Source organism: Staurois parvus, unplaced genomic scaffold, assembly GCF_062004578.1.
Source record: "Staurois parvus isolate SC_StPar_1 unplaced genomic scaffold, SC_StPar_1.0 ptg000195l, whole genome shotgun sequence".
Taxonomy (NCBI): Eukaryota; Metazoa; Chordata; class Amphibia; order Anura; family Ranidae; genus Staurois; species Staurois parvus.
Window position 1 is genome coordinate 6,737,035 of NW_028317991.1, and position 8,494 is coordinate 6,745,528.

Consider the following 8,494-nt stretch of genomic DNA (forward strand, 5'->3'; position numbering starts at 1 on the left):
ATGAATGGCATGAAAGGAAGTCATCCATTGTTAACAATTGTTATGTGATCTGCTGTGATTGGTCACAGCGGTCACATGGTACTGGCAACGGGCTGGTACACAGATCTGTGATTGGCTTTGTCCTAGGTACACAGTCAGTGACAGATCTCGTCACAGCATGGCCCCATGGGCACGCGCGAGGCACGATTTGGAAGGACGTCATATGACGTCCACCCAAATCGATGAAAGTCCCTTTTGGACGTCATTTTGCTATTGGCTGGGTGGAAACAGGTTAAAATGGAACTTCACCCACTGCCACATTTGGCACTTTTTGGGGGGAAGGGGGGAGCAGGTACCTTGTTTTGAGAGTTATCCACTCCCTCTTCTGGGTCAGATTGCCATTGCGATCTGAGCCGGAAGTTTGGCCCCCCATCCCTCCCCTGCAGCCTTCTGGGACACTTCACAGGTCCCAGAAGAATGCAGGACTATTCACAAAACAAAGCGGATGCACAGTGGGAAACTGGCTGTGAAGCCATAAGGCTTCACTGCCAATTTCCTTTACTTAACTGCAAGCACCTGCAATGGAAGCTGACTGAAGCATCAGTTCCTGGTGAGGACATTGCTGGATCCCTGGACAGGTAAGTGTCCTTAAATTAAAAGTCAGCAGCTACAGGATTTGTAGCTGCTGACTTTTAATTTTTTTGGGGGGAAGCCTGGATCTCTGCTTTAAGCTGTCCATACATGGATTGCTTTTTATCGATCAGTCAACAGGCTGATCCAAAAAAAAAAAAAATGTATACACCCATCCACGCAAGAGAGGTGGATGGAGGAATTCTCCCCTCTGTGTACACTGATCAGCGCTGCCGCTGATTGGCTGCAGGTGCTGATCGAACAAAAATTTTTCAACAGTCCTGTCCAAGACAAGTCAATTGTTAGATTGCCTTTTCTTGAATGGGAACTGCCATAGATGGATTTAAATTCGGCCCAGTCCCTGGTGAACCAGACAAATTTCGATCAATCTATGGCCAGCTTTAGATGCAGCTAAAGCTCTCTAATCAGTAAACCTCATGCTCCTTGCTTTCTGGAGATCAGAAGATATCCCAAGCCACCATAAAAAACTTCCAGAGGTGTGGGAAGAACATACAAAATTCCCTGCGTAGAGCCACCATGCTGACTTGTACTTGTACAATGTTCAGTTGTGTTCAAAATAATAGCAGTCAGACATCACTAACCGGATCAATCACTGTTTTTTTAAGGAAGGAAGGCAGCAAATGTTGTACATGCTGGTTACAGTGCATTTCTCTCTGAAATTCTGAGGTAAATGGGTCGTTCCAGACATTGTTCAGAAGAACAGCGTACCTTGATTAAAAAGTTGATTGGAGAGGGGAAAACATATAAAGAAGTGCAGAAAATGATAGGTTGCTCAGCTAAAATGATTGCAAATGCTTTAAAATGACAAGCAAAACCTGAAAGACGTGGAAGAAAGCGAAAAACTACCATTCGAATGGATAGAAGAATAGCCAAAATGGCAAGGACTCAGCCAACAATCAGCTCCAGGAAGATGAAAGAAGGTGTAAAGTTACCTGTGAGGACTGTTACAATTAGAAGACGCCTATGTGAAGCCAAGCTATCTGCAAGAAGCCCCCGCAAAGTCCCACTGTTGGAAAAAAGACATGTGCTGAAGAGGTTACAATCTGCCAAAGAGCACATTGACTGGCCTAAAGAGAAATGGTGCAACATTTTGTGGGCTGATGAAAGTAAGATTGTTCTTTTTGGGTCTAGTGGCCGGAGACAGTTTGTCAGACGACCCCCAAACACTGAATTCAAGCCACAGTACACTGTGAAGACAGTGAAGCATGGTGGTGCAAGCATCATGATATGGGGAGGTTTCTCATACTACGGTGTTGGGCCTATTTATCGCATACCAGGGATCATGGATCAGTTTGAATACATCAGAATACTTGAAGAGGTCATGCTGCCTTATGCTGAAGAGGAAATGCCCTTGAAATGGGTGTTCCAACAAGACAACGACCCCAAACACACCAGTAAACGTGCAACATCTTGATTCCAGACCAACAAGATTGACGTTATGGAGTGGCCAGCCCAATCCCCGGATCTTAATCCAATAGAAAACTTGTGGGGTGACATCAAAAATGCAGTTTCTGAGGCAAAACCAAGAAATAGAGAAGAACTGTGGAATGTAGTCCAATCATCCTGGGCTGGAATACCTGATCACAGGGGCCAGAAGTTGGGTGACTCCATGCAACACAGATGTACAGCAGTTCTCAGAAACAGTGCGACTACAACCAAATATTCATTAAGTGATTCAAAGGAAAGCAAAATCTTCAAACATTTTTCAGTTTATATAGTGAATGTTTGAGTTTGTAAAGAAGAATACAAACACTGCTATTTTTTTGAACAGTCTAATATTCACTTTTCTTCAATTTTTGTTTATAGGAACAACACAAATTTTATATATTTTTCTTCATGTTTTGATTCGGAATATAATGTGTCGTGTTCCCAATGCATGTGTGTGGATGGAAATAAAAGCTATTAGAAGGATTTTGAGCTTTATTCACTTTTTTCAACACGCTGCTATTATTTTGAACACAACTGTATGTGCAGAGTGTGGTCCTATAACTATGTCTTGTCTCATGAGATCAGAAGACCTTCATAACCATCATATCATGTTTCATAATTGGACCTAGGTACCCAACACATCCTGTGTGGATAAAGATGGCACCACATATGCTGTCTCCAAATACACAAAACACCCAAACACACACATACACACACCTTGCACTTGTTCTGCTCCAGTGAATTCCACTTCAGGTTCCCAAACCTCTTCCTTTCCCATACTGTGTAAACAGGACCTGCCTCTACTTCAAGTGCCACCAGCAGCCACTTGTACTCCACATCCTCCAAGAGCCAGGCCTTAACTCTTTCTTATCCCTTTTAAAGTACATGTAAGCCCAATCACTAAAACCTCATATCATTTTTATCAGGTTAATGTAATTTTAGAATAACTTTTTTTTCACATTTGTATCGTTTATTACAATATTACTGCCTTGAAGGCCCTTGTTCAACAGTTCCCTGTTGTAGGGTGACAAAGCTCTGGTTCTGAACTATTTCACCAGTGTACCTTACATATTGTTGCAAAGTCCACATTTTCTGTTCAGAAGGTTTGTGTGTGATCCTCCATTCCTGTATGGTGTGTGTTGGGAATGTATGATCAATGATTTGTCACTGGCCCCCAACTGTGTTTCAGATGGACAGCACAGTGGCTAAATGGTTAGTTCTTCAGCCTGACAGTACTAGGGTTGTTGGTTTGAATCCCAGCCACAGCACCTCCTGCCTGGAGTTTGCATGTTCTCCCTGTGCCTGCGTGGGTTTCCTCTGGGTACACTGTTTTCCTCCCACACTCCAAAGACATGCTGGTAGGTGAATCGTCTCCTGTCTAAATTGGCCCTTGTATATGAATGTGAGTTAGGGAGCATCTGGCAGACCCAGCACCAGGAGACAGTTGTACAATATAAAGTAATTCAAACCAAGAGCTTTTATGTGATTTCCAACAATGGCAGTAAAATGGGGCAGCACAATGGCTAAATGGTTAGCCCTTCCACCTGGAAGCACTAGGGTTGTTGGCTTGAATCCCAACCACGGCACCACTTGCCTGGAGCTAGCATGCTCTCCCTGTGCCTGCATGGCTTTCCTCCAGGTACTTTGGCTTCCTCCCACACTCCAAAGACATGCTGGTAGGTGAATTGGCTCCTGTCTAAATTGACCCTAGTATGTATATGCATGAATGTGAGTTAGAGACCTTAGATTGTACGCTCCTTGAGGGTTAGGGACTGATGTGAATGTACAATATATATGTAAATTGACAGCCCTATATAAGTACCTGAAATAAATAAATAGATGGAGACTAAAATTGACCCTTTCAACACGCATTGCCCAGCAATGGTCCCCTGTTGTCACCATTACAGAACCTGCCCTGAGAAATGCTATGCAGCCATCGCTGGAGTCAACAAGTGACTGCAAAGAGTTGTACAGTGATCTCATTGTAAGAAAGACTGTCTGGCAGCCAGATTGTACATGTATGGCCTGTGCCATCCAATGTATAGACTGCTCTATGAAGATGAAAATACCAAATGCAGTCCATAAATGTGTACACTTGGTTCTGCTAAGTCTATCATTTTATGTGAAGGGAGAGGGTTGCAGGGAGGCTAATGTACACTCTAGCTCAATGAATCGGGGAGAGGATAGCAATCGTATAGTCTCTTTAACCACTTGCCCTCCAGAGGATTTACCCCCCTTCCAGACCACGACATTTGTTCGTTAGTAAATCTCCTCCATACTGTTCTACATATCATGGTCTAAGCAGTAGTACTAGCCTAGTACACATGATCAGAAAATCATACAAAAAATACCGCTTTTGAAGCAATCGTACAATAATCTGATCGTTCATACACAGCTTTTGTCCAAACTTATTAGATGAGACCGGCATGAAAATATTTCTTGTACGATAGCAGATGGTACAATTTTTGTTTAACCACTTGCCCTCCAGAGGATTTACCCCCTTCACAACCAGGCCTTTTTTTGCGATACGGCACTGCGTTACTTTAACCGACAATTGCACGGTCATGCAACACTGCAGCCAAATTAAATTTACGTTCTTTTTTCCCACAAATAGAAGTTACTTTTGGTGGTATTTGATTGCCTGTGCGTTTTTTTATATTTTTTGCTCTATAAAAAAAACGACAATTTTGAGAAAGAAACAATATTTTTGACTTTTTGCTATCAAACATGTCCAGTAAATAAAATGTAAAAATACAATTTCATCATAAATTTAGGCCAAAATGTATTCTGCTCCATGTCTTTGCTAAAAAAAATCCCATTACATGTAAATTAATTGGTTTACGGGAAAATTAGAGCGTTTACAAATGGTGGTATATATACTGGATTTTTTTTTACTAGTAATGGTGGCAATCAGTGACTAATAGCAGGACTGTGGCAGGCATTCTGACACTGGGGGGAACTAACTTGGTGTCAGTGACACCAATACAGTGATCAGTGCTAATAAAAGGCACAGGCACTTTACTAATGGCACTGGGCAGTAAGGGGTTAACATGTGGGCCAATCAAAGGGTTAATTGTGTGCTGTTTCACGGTGTGTGTTTTACACTGTAAGCACACTGCTTTCTATGGCTGTGCTATGCAGAGCCATACACAGCAGTGTGCAGGAGCCGACAGGCAAGAGAACTGTATTGTTTACATACAGTTCTCTCCTCCCCGTTTGTAATGCTCAGCAATCACCAGGTGCCAGCAAGTACTCATCAGCCGGGATCCGGTGATTGATAGCCAGGGCTGTGAATAGCAATGCAGATAGGGCACGCACCCCCTACCCAGAAATGCAAAATTACGTGATTTTGTGCACCCCTGCTGCCCTGTAGCAGTATATCTGCTACAGGGCAGAGGAAAAGCGGTTAAAGTGGTAGTGATATTCGCTTTGTGATTTTTAAGCTTTATATTAAAGCTTACCTGTAGGTAAAATGAATATCTCCTAAATGTGCATTCGCTCTTTTTGAGATCCAGCAGATGCGCTCTGAAGGAATGGCATGGGTATACCGTGGCCCAAGACTCCCGTGCGCATGTCATCATAGCACGGCTAGACAGCCAGAGCTCACGAACCTGGAAGGAAGTCCAGGTGAAGATGGAAGCCTCTGCAGTGGTGACAGTTCTTCGGTGGAGGTCTTCATTGTAGCCTCCCTGGCGGTATTCCCGAGTGTAGCTCGGGGTAAAGTTTCAGTACCACAAGCGGTAACCCCAAGCTACACTCGGGAAAACCATGCGGCGCTGCTCCGGGATCCCTCGATCACTTACCTTGTCCTGCGCTCCCGCGATGTCCCTCCTGCAGTGTCCCTGGCAATGTAATCTGGCGGATGCCGGCATCTGTCTTCTGGGTTCTGTTCCCTGTGAGCGTCGGGACGTACGGCGAGAAATTTGAAAATGACAAAAAGTGACATTCACTAAAATCACATAGTATAACATTCCTGTATCAACCCATTTCACATACATTTTGTCCCGAGTGCTTTGTCCTGTGCCCTGCCTGCATTTTTACTGTTCTTTCTGCCTGGAAACTGAGAAATGTCCATGGCGTCCAAAAAGCATCCCTTTAGGTCAAAAGCGGTTTTAGACCGGCTAGAGAACAGCGATAGTAAATCAGAACCACTTGCAGAATTGAGTGATAATGATTCGTGGGGGAAATTCGTCATCAGACACTGAAAACGATTTTGTGACTTTGCTCAGTGATGTGTGAACTTGGCGCTATATTTCAAATTTCAGTGTTTTTGGTTTGATTATATTATTGAATTAAATTTATTATTATATTATTATTTTTTATGATTATTTATTAAATTATAATTTATGATTTCGTGTTTCAAGTTTTAACATACCCGGGATGTTTACTAGACTCTTGTTTGGACAGATTTCAGTGAGTTATTCCTAAAAATTACAGCCTACAATAAAAAAAAATACATATTTCCATGCAAAAAAATGTACCGCTTTGAGCACAGAAATATGGACATAATCAGACCGCTAGGGAGGTTAAGGTAAGTCCTTCATAATGAGCTAGTATGCGTCGTATGACATTACCTTGCAGGGGACTCGTTTTATTGGTTTTTTTTAAGCTGCGGTTTACTACTGCTTTAACCTGTATGATCCGTCATACCCTCTTGACATTACACAATTGGTAGTGGCTGCAGGCATGCATAGGGGGTTATTTACTAAAATTGAAGAGTGCAGAATTGAGAGCAACTCTGTGTAGAAACCAATCAGCTTCCAGGTTTTATTGCCAAAGCTTAATTGAACAAACCGAACTTAAAAGCTGATTGGCTCCCATGCACAGCTATATCAGATTCTGAGTGCACCAGTTTTAGTAAATCCCCTCCATAGAGAGGCGATTATTACCATAACCAGGCGAAAAAAAACCAAATCAAAATTTGGTGATTCATCCCACATATACGTATAGACATCCTTACCATTACACTTGTAAGGATGGTAATCCTACACGTCTCTGGTCCTCATCACATGATCAATGTCAGTGCAAGAGTATCTTGTATCTTTAAACATAAACTAAATGAGAACCGTATACAGCAACTGCAATCACAGTCACTATTTAAAGTGTTACTAAACCCACAACAGTAAAATCAGTCTGTATATGCAGTAAAACCAGATATCGTATGTACTCTCCAGCGCCTCAGGATATGCACAGCCAAAAGGGAAGCCAAGGGTACCAGGACAGCGACAACCAAAGGAAATGCTCCAGGGGTGCAGCCCTCCTCAGACAGGGAAATCAGCCACTGGATAGAGAGAAAACAGGTGGCGCACACACCTAGTGCATTATCCAAGGTTTATTGTAGGAGTGAAAGAATAAAAACATAGTGACTATGTTTTTATTATTCTTTCACTCCTTACAATAAACCTTGGATAATGCACTAGGTGTGTGCGCCACCTGTTTTCTCTCTGTATATGCAGTAAAGCATGCTTGTTATACTCACTGTGGAGCCTATGAGGTTAATTCTCTGCACTGTGTAAAAAATGCTGTTTGATCCTGACTTCTCTGCCCCTCCTCTTCTTCAAATGAACCAATAGCCATTCTGCACATGCTCAGTTTAGTGTGTATTGCTAGAGAGGTTTTTTTTTTTCTTGGGAGAGTGCATATAATCACAACAGGGCCAATCAGTACTGTCCAGACAGAGGTCAGGGGTTTTGCATCCTCCTAGAGCAGAAAGAACTCCTGCAAACTTTGACCAGTGCTGTGCTAGACACTGATAGAAGTCACAAGACTGCTTTAACTGATGATGAGAAAAGGTATTTAGCAGTTTATATTTACTAAAATAATTGCACTTCCATGTTCCGTGTACTGTGGGAGACCGGGTATAGTGAATGCAGGGTCCGGGGAGACCAGATATAGTGAATGCAGGGTCCGGGGAGACCCGGTATAGTGAATGCAGGGTCCGGGGAGACCAGGTATAGTGAATGCGGGGTCCGGGGAGACCAGGTATAGTGAATGCGGGGTCCGGGGAGACCGGATATAGTGAATGCAGGGTCCGGGGAGACCGGATATAGTGAATGCGGGGTCCGGGGAGACCAGATATAGTGAATGCGGGGTCTGGGGAGACCAGATATAGTGAATGCGGGGTCCGGGGAGACCAGATATAGTGAATGCAGGGTCCTTGGAGAACTTTATAGTGAATGCGGGATCTGGGGAGACCGAATATAGTGAATGCAGGGTCTAGGTAAACCGGATATAGTGAATGCAGGGTCCAGGGAGACCAGATATAGTGAATGCAGGGTCCAGGGAGACCAGATATAGTGAATGCAGGGTCCAGGGAGACCAGATATAGTGAATGCAGGGTCCAGGGAGACCAGATATAGTGAATGCAGGGTCCAGGGAGACCAGATATAGTGAATGCAGGGTCCAGGGAGATCAGATATAGTGAATGCCGGGTCCT